We start from the raw sequence: 16,342 nt of genomic DNA on the forward strand, positions 1-16,342 counted from the left end.
TCGATAAGTTACAAGATGTAAGCTATGGACTTCCTTTAACTTACGAACTTAATTTGTGGAAAATATAATATGCCACCATAGAATGACAGAATTAAGTTCAATGATGAATTTATTATGTATTCGATACTTGTGTACGTTATTTAGAATGTTAATCAGTGGAAACAAATATTATGAAGATGCACGTTCATGAGAATTTGTGATGGGAATATATATGAGACACCTTGTTGATCTTTTCAATAAACAGTATGAACATCGCCGTAAGTAACTTTGCGTTACGCAAACGACTTGCACTTTCGTACTGCTTTTTTCTTCCCACATTTCTCGTATGAGTAAGTACCCACTAGTGTCTGTATGCTACTCCTTCCACTTGATCGCTATACAGTACATCTCTTGTCATTATTTTTCCACAAATCATCGTTTACGTTACTTATACCTACGCGAGAAGTTATTCTTGGCACGACTTTCTCAGTATTGATACGTATTATCAGTATCACAGTTAGTTGTACCGAATGTTTCAAAATCATAGGTACGTACTGCATTAGGTTTTAAGGGATGCAAAGAATCTGCCAATGCCATAACAGGTAAATTATTCTAAATTCAATAATTGTTCTACATTTGTTTAATCTTGTCGCTATCCTGGAACTTTTATGTTTTGATTTTTAACAAGAAAAGTTTATAACGTTTCACGAAGATGTTTAATATAAAATTAAAACGAAAAATCATGTATACCAATAAAACAAATTTCTAATATTTTGTCCAAACTTGAGATTACATTCAATGGTAGAAAAATATAATTGCATCGTAAATGACTCCACTTTGAAAATCCTTCCTGTATGTATGAAATTACATAAAATATTTCGTTTGTAGATGTTGTAGAATTTGTAGAATATCGTATTTCTACTATCTTGTTATAAACTAACAAAATCTTGCTACAAATCTTACTATAGCATCTATCAAACGTGACCCACTATCGTAATATTGGTAATACCTATATTAACCTAGAACCTCCACAATTGCAACACCCTCTACAAAGATATAATATCATCGTATTTATTAATAACTTGCGAACGTTTCGCAAAGGCTACCGATAGATATCCAGCAGCAATCGGTGGCCCTATTTCTCCAATGACGAATCGATCCATCTTGAAAGAAACATTTTCTCTCATTTCACGATCTGTTTGTTCGGAATTGAGACAAAGACGAGGCAAGATTGCAAATGAAACGAGTATTACGAACAAGCCGCTCCGTACATCAGAGCCAATTTACCGGCCATTATACGTTTGCCTTTGCTAATAGTTTCTTCGTGTGATTTAGTTTATTGGCTAAACGCAAAAATATTCCACATAATTCGTCAACCTAAATATTCAGACGACGAAACAACGTAACAACAAAGTGTCGGTTAATTAAACAAATTAACGATACATCCGTCAAACCAATGGATTAATCTGATTTATAATCCGGCCTTATCCTGATTAAACCGCACGAGGCACGCTAACTCGATATTTAATGAACGATGCTATACTGTGCAACGTTAATCAGTCTGATTTTCTCAGGGTACGATGGAGGGCAATCTATAGTACAGAAGGCAGTATAATAAATCTCGATTAACGCAGATCGCAGTGGCAATGAAAAGTGAAATTCCCCTTTGAATTTATGATATCGTTACAGCCACATGAGTGAAAGCGTATTTTCGTGTAAATCACCTTTGGTATTTTAAAGGGTTTCTGTAATAATAAATTTCAAATTTTCAGAATGATTTTTGTCCAACATGAGCATCTTATTTTCTAAACATTGGATCTCTGATCATTTCCGTGGTTTCTCTTGTATTTTATGCGGGTACTTGTTTCGCTTAAACATTAATTACGAAAATCTGGTCGGCTTTATCTCGATACCATAATCTGAAGTTCATTTCTTCGTCCTTCATGAATCTTCACAGAGAATTACCCATTTCTACTGATATTACTATTGCTGCTAACCAGTAATCTTTAATTACAGACGTACGTATTTCTGCAATTTCTCCACGAACATGTAATGTCATGGATTATATAGAATCTTACTGATTAAATCAGTATGTTATGAAACTAGAGGAGTAATCTTAAAAGGTAACTTCTACCCTAAAGAAATAACCAAAAAGTCAGCAAACTCCGCAGCTGGTTCGCGTTCTAGTCAATTATCTCCGAATTTCACGTAAAGTAGTCGACGAAGGACTTCATAAACGAGACTTAAGAATCGATATAATTCCACTTTGAGCTCGATCAAGGCGAATGATATCAAGAAAAGAACATTTACAAGTGGTCGCAGTCGTTACAAGAGAGATTATGAAGAAGTCCAAGCAACTTTGTTGCTATAATCTGCCAAAAAGAAAGTGGTCGGAGCCTTAACGACCGGGCGTTCGATCGAACCATCGTCGTTTATATCCCTCATCGACAGTTTGACCGTGAAGCAACAAAGTTTTCTTCGCTGGAAGCCAAAGTGCACGGAAAGCAAAGTACAGTAGATGCGAACGATGTAGCGAGATCGAGAAATCGGTAAATGATCAAAGTTTACGATTTTGTGTGACTATAATGTTGGATCCGTACTGATCAGAATTACTGGGAATAAATTGCTCAGCATAATTGAACCATGGAAAAAAAAAGAAGAAAATTCTTGAATGACACTTTCTCCAAAGAAACGCTATTGGTTACCTAATCGATTAATACCCATGCTCAACGCTTTATTTCGCGATCTCGCTATATCACGTCCACCTACTATGCACAGAGATCGAATCTGTCTCGTGTGGAATCACCCAGGCATAGTAGCTGGTTGGCCATTCGAAAGGAATGAGGATACAAGGAACGGTTAGGCCAGGCCAGATATATTTAACCTCTTCGCTGTGCACTCCGTCCGCAAGGAGCAACACTTGCTCTCCGCGATTTAAATAAATGCACGCGCTCCGAATACCAACCATTGTTTCGTTCTGCAACGCGACCACTTATGAGAACACTTTTCTCAGCGGCAAACGTAACGACAACGTCGATGCCGTGATAAAAACACCGTGCAAAACGGTGTCCCTTTCTTTAGAATGTATACTGATGTTGCTATTTTTAGGTAGGTAGAGTATTGGGTTGATTGCGTTCCTGTGAAAGGATCAACGGTCGAGGTTGTTGCAGATATTGTTGTACAGATTGTCCCAGTTTTGTTTACGATAATCTACAGATAGGGTGATCTTATAAAGTAAGGTTTTTAAAAAGATATATGCAATTAAGAATTTGGATTGGTTGTGATAGGAGAAGATAATAACGCTGTAAGATTTTGTTTATAATTAACTAAACATATGCAGGATTTTTTTATGAAGCGGATGGCTGATTATTATAATATTATAAGTCAATAGCTGTTAGGTTGAGTTGAATCTTTTACAGATTTTGTTCAGATATTCGTGCAAAGGTAGATCACATATATTTTTAATAAAATTATATTTTCATCTATGAGAAAATAGTGGAAACTTAAGCAGAGAAATTAGTTTATAGATATCGTAATAATTAATATTAATGTATTGTTTATACGAGCAAGAAATTTCAGAGCCGATTGTAATAGTTTCATATAGAACATCTTGCGGCAGTTTGCAGACACGAAGCTTTACTTTGCATTAAAACTAGGGAAACTAGATAAGATTTAGACAGAAAAAATGGAGATAAGGCAGATAAGAGCAGAAACCAAACATTCTGCAAATTAAGCATTATCCTCAATTTGTATTTACCTCATTTAATTCAAGTCCATCTGTCCACTTTCATTTAACGAGAGGCCAATGTTTGAAAATTAATTAACGACAAAAAGATCTATATTTTATTGTGTACTTATCGTCAAGTGTCCCAATCGTCAAAATCGCCTTGTACATTGCAAAAATTCGCGATACAAAAAAAATAGCTTTTTCGTTCAGGAAACGATGCACGCACGAATAATTCAACGTTGCTTACTTTGGACAAGGATAAAAATATTTGTAGCCAGGAATCACGTTGCCGACGCGACATCTGTTCAAATACAAAATCAACGACATCCTGAAAACGCTCGAATAAATCGTGCCTTTCCTCGTGGCGACCTCGCGTTTATACGTGGATCCGATTTGTTATAAACGAGAACACGCAGCGTCGCGTCACTGTCAAATCTGGACGTAGTCTTAGTGAGTCACTGACTCCAACAGCTGTACGATTTCTGATTCAGCAATTAAATACCGCATTGCGAAACACGATACTCTACAAAATACATATTTCATCTATACTTCCTTCTGTATTGCTTTCGCTGAAATATTTGTTCCTCTTACTTTTCTCTCCAGGTATCTCCTATTTTAGAAAAATCGCAAATAAAACGGGATATATCGAATAGATATTAAAACCAAAATCTACCTAAAAACTATCTATATTTTAATGATATTAATTAAAATATAACATCCATTTCGGGTTATACAATTGAACAGCAAAGAAATTGGAGTACAGATTGCACTTCTGCCACCTATTCTTTTATTTACCTTTCAAGCTAACAACAGTTGAACAAGCTCAAACAGTTGTAAAATATCTTAAAGAAATTGCATATGCATACTTTAAACAAATTTCCACTTTGAGGAAAGAAACTACGTCAAAGAGTTTCGAGAGACAATTCCAGCTCTTAATCCATAAACACGCCGGAACCATTGCAATTCAGAAATACCAAAGCCTATCTACTTGAAATACCAAAATAAAATCCAAAATCAAAAGAAATATGAGAATAAATATGAAATACACGCGCATACGTGAAAATGGGCACTGAGAAAGTTTCACGCCCTCATGAAGAACAACCAGCAGAAAGCAAAACGGTATCGAACCGACGATATACACACGGGGAGAGATCTCGATGATAAAAATAGATTCTGAAACGGGCGTGAGGACCCTTTCGTCGGGTCTAAGTGCGTAAGTGGCGTGTGGAGTGGTTGACCAGTTGGTCGGAAGTGCACACTCGCTGGATGGGACGTCAGCACGAATCGTGACGAAAGGATGCAACGCCGATTGGATGAGAGAGAGACAGAGAGAGAAACTTTAGCAAGCGAGCGAGAGCGAGATAGTCGACCGATATTACATAGAGGCCATGGAGGGCCAGAGGGAGGGGAGGTTTTCCTTTTTAAAAGAAACGGGACACGCCGTGATATAATCGCGTAATCGTTGCGTCGAGAGAAGTCAAAGGCACGAAGCGTGCACACGATCGTTTCGGCTCCGGTTCGGCTCGTGATTCCGGCTCTTCTTCCTTTCTTCTTCACTCCATACGTCCCAACGAGGGAAGAACGAAAGGAAGACAAAGATAGAAAAAGAATGTCTGTAAAGCACAGCCGTCGTATTGCTCCTTGCGAGTCGTGCCTCAACTTTCACTTTGATCTGTTACGCCTCGACAATATCCCGCTTCGTCTCCTCCCCTCCATTCTGTCCGTGCATTCCCACCTCTACACCTATCAAAGCGTCGCGTCGTCGTCGCGTCGTGTCGATCCTGTTCTGATTCCTACGTTGCGAGGATACAAGGTAACGAGACGTATAAACGCTGCACAACTGTACGGTCACCGATAGACGATAGGCCGATAGGGGGCTAACTGTCACTACTCCGCGATATGACGTCATGGACGTCGTGCAATCGATAGCAAAGACGAAAGGGATGCAGGATGCAGGTGTGCAGCGAGATGCACATTCAAGTGAGATATACCGTCGGTCGTAAATAGACCGGAGATATTCGCGTATTTATGGGAAACTTAGAGACACAAAAATATACAGAATGCAGATAATATGTGAAAGCACATAGTATATCCAGATAGATTATTGATCATAATACTTGGTAGTAGATGTTTCAGAATGATAGATAGGACATTGCGACCAGAGTAGCGCTGCATTAACCGGGCTAAGATTAGGATTTTGCTTCTTTACCTGATGACCATTGCTAGTCTCATAGCTTCTTGATATTACGGAATAGTTCATAGCGTTAAGTATATAAAATAAACAAATACGTCAGCAATTGTTATCTCATTCGTATTCGCCGAAGAAAGAGATACTTGGAGCATCGATAATTGGCTTGATAAGGTCTTATTCCATTTACGGGATCAATTAACGAAACACAACTATATTGGAGATTTGGCAAGAATCTTAACCAGGTTACTTGACGATTAACGAGAAACTGGGATAAATCATGGAAGATGGATGGTTTTGTATGCCATGGTGAAGTCATACGAAAAAGGAACTTTCTTACAAACTGACAATGATACACCGGTACTCGGAACTGATTCCACCGAAGCGAGAACAATGCCCCTCTTGTTTGCTGGCGGTTAAATAGACGCCGTTTCAGAATTTTTGGCACGGCTCCCTCTACCTTCTTCTCAATGGCAAACAGAGGGAGTTTTCTGCTATTTTTATTTCTTCCTTTCTTTTTTTTTGTTTTCTTTTAACGACTAATCCAAAGAGATTATTGGTTATTATTGAGATTATTGGTTAGTAATTAAAAGAAATTGCAATATTCGTATATTGTAATATTATTTATGTATTGATATGTATGATATTACGGTATTAGGTATACTACGAAGTAGTTAACTTCTATTAAATATGGGCTGATACAAACTTGAGATTGATAATTAAAATAAATTGCAATATTTATTTATTTAATGCAATATTTCAATATTACACTATAAAATAATTCGTATTTATTTACGTGCGTTTCTCTTTTACACTGTTAAGTAGATTTAACGAATATTCTTACGTTATTAAAGACAAGAATAAGAAGAAAATATTAAAAATTCAGAAGAGGAGACAGCGCATTATATTCTTTTTAAGATACTTTTCTATCGATTTCCATTTGCAAAATTTCCAGCTGTTTCGCAGTTTATTAGGAGGTTGAGCATACGTGGCGAGGCAGTCAATTTCACGATGAAGAAACAGAAACGCGTAGGGAATGAAAGAAAAAATTATCGCTGTGAACCAGCCTCGGCTCGGAGTTAAAAATATGGCCAATTAAAGACCCACACAAAGCTGAATGCAAGGGCCAACGTATTCTGGCTTGACAAATCCGAGATGAAACAGGCTCGTCGACTTTCCCCATTTGTTTCCTCTTGAATGCGAAATATCTCTGTAATTGCATTCAGCATTCTTTCCTTACAATTCTTTTTTTTTTACTTTCTTCAAAAATTTACCAGATCATTGTTTGTACGCATGAATTTAAGATATCTTTACTTACATCATAAGCATGATATTATGATTTATATTATTAAGTCTATTAATTGGTGTAATAATTTATCGGATAATGAAATAGCGATGTCAGTTAGTAATCTCGAATTGTTTCAGCAGTTTTGAAAATATGGAATATTAACAAAATTTGAAATGAGCAAAATGAAGCCAAGAACGTTATAAAAATGGATGGTGAGTTATAAAAAAGAAAACTAAGTAAAGACTACATGAGAAAGTACTATAAAAGCAATATTAAAGTAATAAAAATAATTATTATAGGAAAAATAAATATTTGTTAACACAATAACCTACTACGGCTTAATTTCTTCGCGTCCACACACATAGAAAACCAAAAGGAAACTTGTGGTTTCTTTTTTTCTCAAAGCACGTTAATTTGAATATCGCTAGGGTTTTCGTTTTTATACGGAATAAATTATTCAAAAAAACGAATTTTTCTACCTGAATGTCCGGCGACCGATTCTTTTTTTCACTGGAGCACCACTTTTCGTTCGTGTTCCAGGCCTCCGCGCACACAGACATGGAGGCATGTGGGACGATCAAGATTTAAGGCCGGTTCCGAAGATTTAAGATCTAGTCGCGTTGCGTTACGAACATTATTTATTTTTGTAAACTGTTGCAGGACTTGACACGAACCACCGTGAAAAAAAAAGAAAAGAATACACGCAACGCTTAAAAGTTGAAAAACAAGTCCATGGAAGAAGATAAACTTCTACTTGAAAAAAGGATATGTCTCGCGAATCGTCTTACTTCGATGTGTCTTTGAATTCGTGGCAATATTGAATTTTAATTGAAGAACATTGCCAAAAAGCAAAAAGTGGTTCGATTAAAACTGGTAGAATGTCATATTAGGAATAACACGGGCTCAAAAGCAAAAAGAATGTAAGTTACAAAATCTTCGATCTGAAAAAAATGTAAATAAAATTAAATTTTAATGATTTAACCATTTTCATGCCAAATCTTCACTATTCATTTATCGATCTCCGACCGATACTTAAATATGTTACAGACCTGTCTTAATCAAATTCAAATTAAATTTTGTAAAAAAATCTCTACAAAGATTTTAATGTTACTAATAATTTAATAGAAAAGATCTGCATGCTTTGAAACATTAAAACACATTATGTGCAATCACAAAGACTTGAACATTTATCACAAAATCCCCTAAATAAAACAGGTTATCTGATTTATCGTTTCCTATATTTATCTCCTTTGAATCAAAATTTAAAAAATTCGGATTACACGATCGAAGAATAAATAATGCACAAAATATTACAATATTCCAGGTAAAATATACCTTCCAGCATTTTCTTATCTGAATAACCACGATCGAACAAGGAAAATGTAATCACGATGGAGAGTCATTAGACGATGAGAAATTTTCGAAAGTTTCAATGGAATCGTGCTCAAGCAGGAGACTTATCAAAGGGAGAGAGCTATGGTGGCTGTCTGATTCCTAGTCCTGCGAGTTTGAGGGTCAATCGATAACGAATCTAAATATTGGCTTCACCTTTTACTTTTATCAACGTGCACAATCCTTAAGTGCCCGGTCGATCGTAGTTCTCCTTCTATATTATGTATACAGGAAAAATCGTAAAACCAAGATGATGACGAAAAATGAGGTCATCGTTACAAGCAGTCACCCTCCTACGAGTCCTATGATGTAACAGAACTGGACACTTTAACAATTTGCAACGGCGAATAAATATCTGATGAACTTTTTTAACTTATTTATCTTCTTAAAATCGATTACTCTCATCGTCAAAGATATATCGAAGTACAAGCGGTTTAACGTACTCGATTTATTGTAGATTATCAATAAAACCTGCATTATGATCATTATGTACCGCTTAAAAGGATTTAGCAGATCGTATCTGAGAAAAGAGAAAAGAGTTTATGCTCTACAGAGGATGATTCATCCAGCTCGATCCAACGATTTTAAGTTATTCTTAAATTATTCTTTATATTAAAAAATTAGCGATACAACATCTTTATTAATTTATGGAAAGTTTAGAGTGAAATTTTTTTACATACTACGAGCTTTTTGCACATTATTCCGAGAAATAAGAATATCATATTTAATAATATAATTTATATATGATTTATAAATTTTCTAAATTAAAGCATTCAACCATTGTCGACGAAATAGCCAAATGAACGAAGATTGTTTCAGAAGAGGACAAAAAGTACTAAATTGAACGCTGCAATATTACAAGATTCGATTTTTCGCTCAACTTCTTCCTTACTTATTCATCTTCACTAATCGATTGTAATTAATAACACCAATTATTCGTTTCCATCTCTATGTCGAACGATGTAGAAATTTACCGAGCCATCGAACGCGACAGGGAAGATTAACGAGACCTTAAAATGCGTTCGATATACACGTTTCCAACAGAGATCGATTGTCATACTGCGACACTAGTGTTGGAGAGTTGGCACAAACTCGGGGATTGCCTTTAACGGTCGGCCCTGAGATCAAACTCCAGATCAACCAAGATCTTCCGGAGATCCCCCTCGTTTCATCAAATTTAACCTCTTAAAAAATATTGGCACATGGTATATAGTTTTTCTCAATTTGTGCATGACTTCAAGAATTATAATGAAGATTAATGCGAGCAAATAACTCTGAGTGTATGAAATCGTTTTGTGAATAGTTAACTTTAATAGTAGTTCGCAAAAGTATTTGAACATTTAGTACAGAAAACTTTCATGTATATACTGTACATATTATATAGAAAACAGTTTGAAATCTCATTAGCTCTGTAACGAGTTTCATGATTACATTGGTCAACGAACGACTCGTATCTGCACTTCTTCACTCAAAAGGCGGACAAAAAGCTTTTTATAATATATTCCTATATTTTTACTTTATACTCGTATATATAGCCTTAGGTACAATATTGATTCATTATATCTGATCTATATATTGAAAGGAACAAACTGAATAACACATTCTCCCTAATACGAACTAAATAGCGAAGAGCTTAATTCAGATCAATATTCGAGGAAGAGTCTTTTGAATATAGATATAGGTGTACAGAAATTATCGAGGTTCTTTCAATCTGTTCATAGCTTTTTTCTATAGGGATATTTATTATTTTATTACGTTCTACAATATAATTATTTGTAGAAAAAAATATATTCAAATAATAACCACGAAAATATACACATTAAAATAAATAGTTAATACAGCTTTTTATCTACATCGTTTGTTTCTCTTTTCGAGCGATTTAAAGGTGAATTTATCGTCTGTACATAAGCACACTTGTTTGAACACGCAGTAAAACCAGAAATCGGTATAACGTTCAAGCAATCACGATAACGTCGCGCTAAAATAAAACCGAAAATGATTCGAAAAGTACTCGAAGCATCCTTAAACGTGTATTCTGTTCGATGTTTACGATCGTAGGTACACATGTATTACAAAGAGTTCTCAGGTCTGGAATAAAAATCGCCTTCACTAATGGCTCAATTTCAATAATCGTTGAAACCACTCTCTCTTTCTGTCTCTCGCTCTCTCTCTCTCTCCCTCAACCTCCCTCCCTCACTCTCTCTCTCTCCCTCACTCCCTCTCTCTCTGGGAGCTCTCGTTTCACGAAACGGAACTATGTCACAATAAATTGTGTTTACGTATTACGAAGTCATCGATAAAACGTCGAACCTTGATGGGAGAAAAAAAACGAGAAATAACGAGATTAAAACATTTCATTGAATACTTTAACTGGAGTAAATAAATAAAATCTTGCGAAGAATAGGTCTGTATTAAAGTGATATGTTCTTCGTTAAATAAATAATTAAACAAATAAAAAATAAATAATTATTTTCTTTAAACTGCACATCTTTTAAGCGATGAATTAACAATTACTTTAAAATAGAAATCTTGCTCAATATAATGGAAACTTTCTAGTAAATATATTGTCATACAAAATTCATAATATGTTTCTCTAATATTTTGTTTTTAAAATGTTTATTACATATGTATTTAAATTTTTAAACAAGATTTTAATCTTTTTAGATAGTAAGGAGAATTGTAATTAATTACAAATAGTAAGGAGGATTTTAATTAATTACAAAGAATAAAACCTTTTAATTTTTTCAAATAATGACTTGCAAAAAAGGTCCCATTTAAAAGGTATGCAATTATCCCATTATGAACGCTGTTTTCGAACAGATAAAAACTTAAAATGCTGTTTATCGCTTCTTTTGATCGATTTTCGAATTTCTGCCACGACTTGAAAAAAAAGAAAAAACAAACAAACCGCGATAAAACTCGTTTCTCACGTCCAACGTATACAATTGTGTCTGTCCCGGTACACACCACTCGTTCTATACGAGCACACTTATTGAAACGTTTTCTGTTCACTTGATTACGCTACGAAATTAGCAAGATGCCGGTACGGAACATAATCGAATATAGTCATTTTAAATTCTCTACTAACGAGAATTGCTTCCTGAAAACTTGCCACAACCATCATTTTCTCCCGCGATAAAACGCGAAATAAATGAAGACATAAAACAACTGTCCATCGATAATCGTAGAAATCTCTCACCAATTTCAATAATAATTTTTGTAATTTAAAACTTTTCTAAAATAAATCTTAACTATTTTTATTACCATAATAGATACCTATTATTTTGATTCTTAGTTGATATTATCGATATAAAATTTATTTATCCTTTGTTATTCGGGTCCTTTTGCACGATTATATTAATACCTAGTCAATAACAATACGACATTATTACGCTTTGGTAGTTGAAATTACAACAATATGTAATATTATTCAAGCTTCGAATTATACCTCCGCTTTATATCCCTCGACACAAAAGATAGTATACTTTTTTTCTTTATAATTTTTGTCGAGTACAAAGAGAAATATGACTAAGCGAATGAAGAAACAGTAGCAGATACTCGTTGTATTTATAACGCACCACGAATACCACACCAAGTACTTTACGATTACATGGTATAATTACGTACAATTTCGTACTCTACGTTGCTGAAAGCACTACCAGTGTTATACACACAGGCAAGCGTACCAATTGTACGTTCGCCTCTCAAATATACATATGTACGTACGACAATATTCATACACGCATAAGAACAACAAAAACAGAATCCTTATTATTAAGTACGCACCTTAGTTTCAAACATCGTTTAGCATTTTAGCTTGTATCTCGTCTCATGAAGAGTGATTATGGGTATAATTTTTCTCTTTTACCTTTATCGTTAGTAAATTATATAGAATTACGGTTTAGTTAGCGTCCTTTTGGAGGCATGCTTTTAATTATTAGATTGAGGCACATGAAATGTTCTCTTAGTCTTAGTTAGGCAGACCAACATCGCCATATTAAAATAGAAATTTATTACAAATTACGCATTTCGAGTGTTAAAAAGATTTATGACAGAAATATCGAAACATTATTATTGGATCTCATGAATAATCAGGATATTTATGTGACTTTTTATACCAGATCGAATTTTGGAAAAGTGCAATGTAAGTTACTAGAAATATAAATTTATCAATCGAGAAATGCATAAATTATTCTAAAAGATATTCTAATCTTATTTCGATAATTTTTATATTCTACAGTTGATAATAATTCTTATAGATTTTAAATAATGAAGCTAGCTGAGGCTAGAATCAATATGGACGTTATTTTGATTATATGATGTTTCAATTTCACACTGTGCGGTTATTTGGAAAAACATTTCATATACCCCAATCTAACATATACTCGAACCGCCTTTGATTTTATTCCTATAAAATATATTTTTATCTGTGTTTATCATAATCAACGAGCGATAAACAGAACAGAAAATGAAACAAAGAAAGTATTATACGATATCCTGTTTTTTAACAGTATGTTACTTCCGTTGGTTTTTGACGTGTGTCGCATTCTTGCGACAAATTCACGAAACCGGAAACACATGTGGCGGTTTCGCGGCGAAATGTTTTTCAACCACAGAAACGAAAACCTAACCTACCTCGCGTTCATCTATCTTCCTCTTCATTACATCACTTCACCGTATCTCGAAGCTACATACATTTTACATTGCATACACGTGTGAAAACCTTGCCCAATGTTTGTTCTCTTTCTTTCGAACAAGTTCGTTAGTAGCATCTTAACTAAATTAGATTGTCTAACGAAATATCCTTCCGCGGAACGACAAGAAAGAATTGCAGGCAAGGACCATAGTACCTCTCTTATGCCAATTATGAATATGTCATTTCGACAGATTATAGAAATTCACAATCGAATGTACAATTCTTTAATGCTTAAAATCACAAGATGGGACATTATATTTGTTATATTACATTTATTGACTTAATATTAGAATTATCAAAGTAATCAAAATGATAAATTTTTCATGGTAATTACGTAGATTTACAACGATGCACTTTTGATAAAAGCTTTTCCTTTCCTTTACACTATTTTCTCATATACCTTTCATTTTCTCTTATTATATGAGTCATCGATAGTTTCGATATTAATTTATATACTTCAGTACAAAAGAAAGAGATATTTAATCCATTTTTTTATTGAAAGAATGAAAATCTGCATATTCACATCGATATAAGAAAGGCGATATATGATTCTTCGAAGATAAGAATCCACGTTCGCGACACTTTAGAAACGGTACAAGGAACAGAGCATACGCGACAATTTTTTAAGATAAAATACATTTGTGTGTTACTTACCATGCAGAAGAACTTCACGTCGGCGTTACGCCCGCGCACGAAAACAATCTAAAGACGTACTCCAAAAAATCCGTGAGCGTGTGTCGTGGTCCTGGTTTGGTCAGGAAAGATTCCTCTGGATTATAGCCTTGCCGTTTCCCTCGGTCTTTGTTACCTTCGCAGGTACGGATGGATAGCCGGCGAATAGAAAAACCTCACACGCGTAGTCCCGCAGTGGAGAATAAAAAAAGAACGATACGCGATGAATCGAAGTCAAGTGCAATACACACACGAACAACCGCACGGCGCGCGGGTTCAGCGGCCGACTGAAAGGATGCAGTCGCGTTTGGTCCGCCATGGTCCGCTCACGGACCCCTGTGGCCCCTCGTGGTCCGGCCATCCCCCCACCAGATCGCGACAACAGAGACAAAGCAGCTGCGCGCGCACCTACACATTTTTTGACCCTCCACCATTCTCCCTTCCCTCTTTTCCCCACTCTACGACCCTTAGGCTCGATTCACCGCCGTATCGTCCCTTAAGTCTTCTCATTCGTACACACATGCATACTCCCTAGTGATAGGATCGATTCACCAGGAATTTCTAATTCCCCACTCATTCGATAAATGAATCTTTGAGAAATCTGAAATATGGACAGAATGTATTGTAATTATATTAATGGTACACACTTGTTCGTAAATTATATTTCATTGTAACGTTTTTAATCACATTAAATACAATTCTCGAACGTTTATAATAGTTAATGTGTAGCGATTAAATGTGGATATTTGCGATTAAAATAAGTGAAGATGTTTGTAAGAAAAATTGGAATTAAATTAGTAATAAATAAAATGCGGGTTTTTTTACATTTATAGGAAATTTGTAGCTGTATTAATGCATATAGATTCTATTTTTGAAATTATATATTTATAAAAATGCGAATCTGCATAAATATCCGTAGTCTAGTAATAAAATTATAGAAATATATGTAAGTATATACATATTTAAACTATTTAGAAATACGTAAACGCCTCCTTTCGTTTATACTGAATTGTATAACCTTTGTAATCTGAAGGAGAATAATAAACATACGTACATATATAGAAGTACGCTGGTCAACTCCATAAATTGGAAAGTTCAGGGAAGTGATAATGTTACAAGTACTATCTTTTAAATTTAACTTAAAGTTTATTATTATTTATGTCGTCCTCATGAGTACTTGTGTAATGAAATTAAGAAATAAATAAAAAGTGCAGTTGACCAGTTTGTCTTCTGAAAAACTTATTTATTGCTGTTGAAATAATTAAAAAATAATAAGACAATACCTTCTGAAATGACTCATCCAAATACGAAGGCTTCCTAAAGTGTTATCGGCGGTATTCATAATTGATCTTAAGTCGTTTGTTAGAGTATCGAAAACGGATCAAGAGGGTATTGCTCCCATCGCTAATAAGGCGTCGCACACATCACTACCCAGGAGTCCTTAGTCGACACTCTCACCCGCGCTACCGCTCGCCCCCTCTTTCTTCCACTTGCAGACTCGTCATAGGCCCTGTTTACACCCCGCGAGAAGGAGAGACTGTTACCGGTCTGGTAGCTTATATCGATGTAGGAAAAAGTGTGTATTATACCGACCGATCCTATTGCACTGGTTGAATCGAGGTAACCGCCATGCAATTCGACGGACCAGTGTTAGACTACCATTGGTGTCGAAGAACATGAATACGATGACGACCTTCTAATGCCTCCTGATAACACGCTATTTGCGTAATAGAAAATATACAACATTTAGTTTCTGCACTATAAAGATATAATGCAAGTTGCTAGATCTGATCACGAAATTAAAGACAATTAGGATTATTATTGCATTTGTTTCATTTGCTTGATTTTTCGATTGATGCAATAACAAAATAATGTTTCATTAATTGTCACTTTTATTTCAAATAATTTTAGGAATAAGAATAATTTTACTAAACATTTTTTAACATTTTCATGAAAAATTATTACCAACATATATGTATAGCATCTAATTATTACAAATAATTCCTACTAAGTAATTATTATTATACCTCTTTTCGTAATAGTGATGCACCGGATATCGTACTTGGTTACGAAGTGTTAGGTGCGAGCAACAAGGGGCCTATAAACAAGAGCTTTGATACGTGTTAATCATCGTCATAGATTATGTGAACAATACTATATCCTTGTAAAAATAATTTTTGCAATTAAATAAATAAATATGAGACTAGAACATAATACGTAATTTGTAAATTAAATTTGTATGAATTCATAAAGTATGTACATACATATACATACATATATATGTATAATTGCTCTAATTTTTCTACAGTTTGAAAGATTATTGACTTTATTCACAATTAAATTACACTGTATTTTAAATATTTATTTTAAAAGTAGTCAGAAGTTTTCTAATTATTACCT

General features: G+C 34.7%; 1 protein-coding gene across 2 annotated transcripts in view; it reads right to left on the bottom strand.

Moving 5' to 3' along the window:
• Positions 1 to 14,319, bottom strand: part of LOC117213646 (probable serine/threonine-protein kinase dyrk2) — a 267,253-nt gene extending 252,934 nt beyond the window's left edge. The window contains exon 1 of one of the 2 annotated variants that reach the window (XM_033459169.1): positions 13,925 to 14,319. The gene's annotated coding sequence lies outside the window, so the exon portion shown is untranslated. The remainder of the gene's footprint in view (positions 1 to 13,924) is intronic. The other variant, XM_033459170.1, reaches the window with a different exon arrangement.
• Between the last annotated feature and the right edge of the window lie 2,023 nt (positions 14,320 to 16,342).

Source organism: Bombus bifarius, unplaced genomic scaffold, assembly GCF_011952205.1.
Source record: "Bombus bifarius isolate JDL3187 unplaced genomic scaffold, Bbif_JDL3187 scf7180000009125, whole genome shotgun sequence".
NCBI lineage: Eukaryota > Metazoa > Arthropoda > Insecta > Hymenoptera > Apidae > Bombus > Bombus bifarius.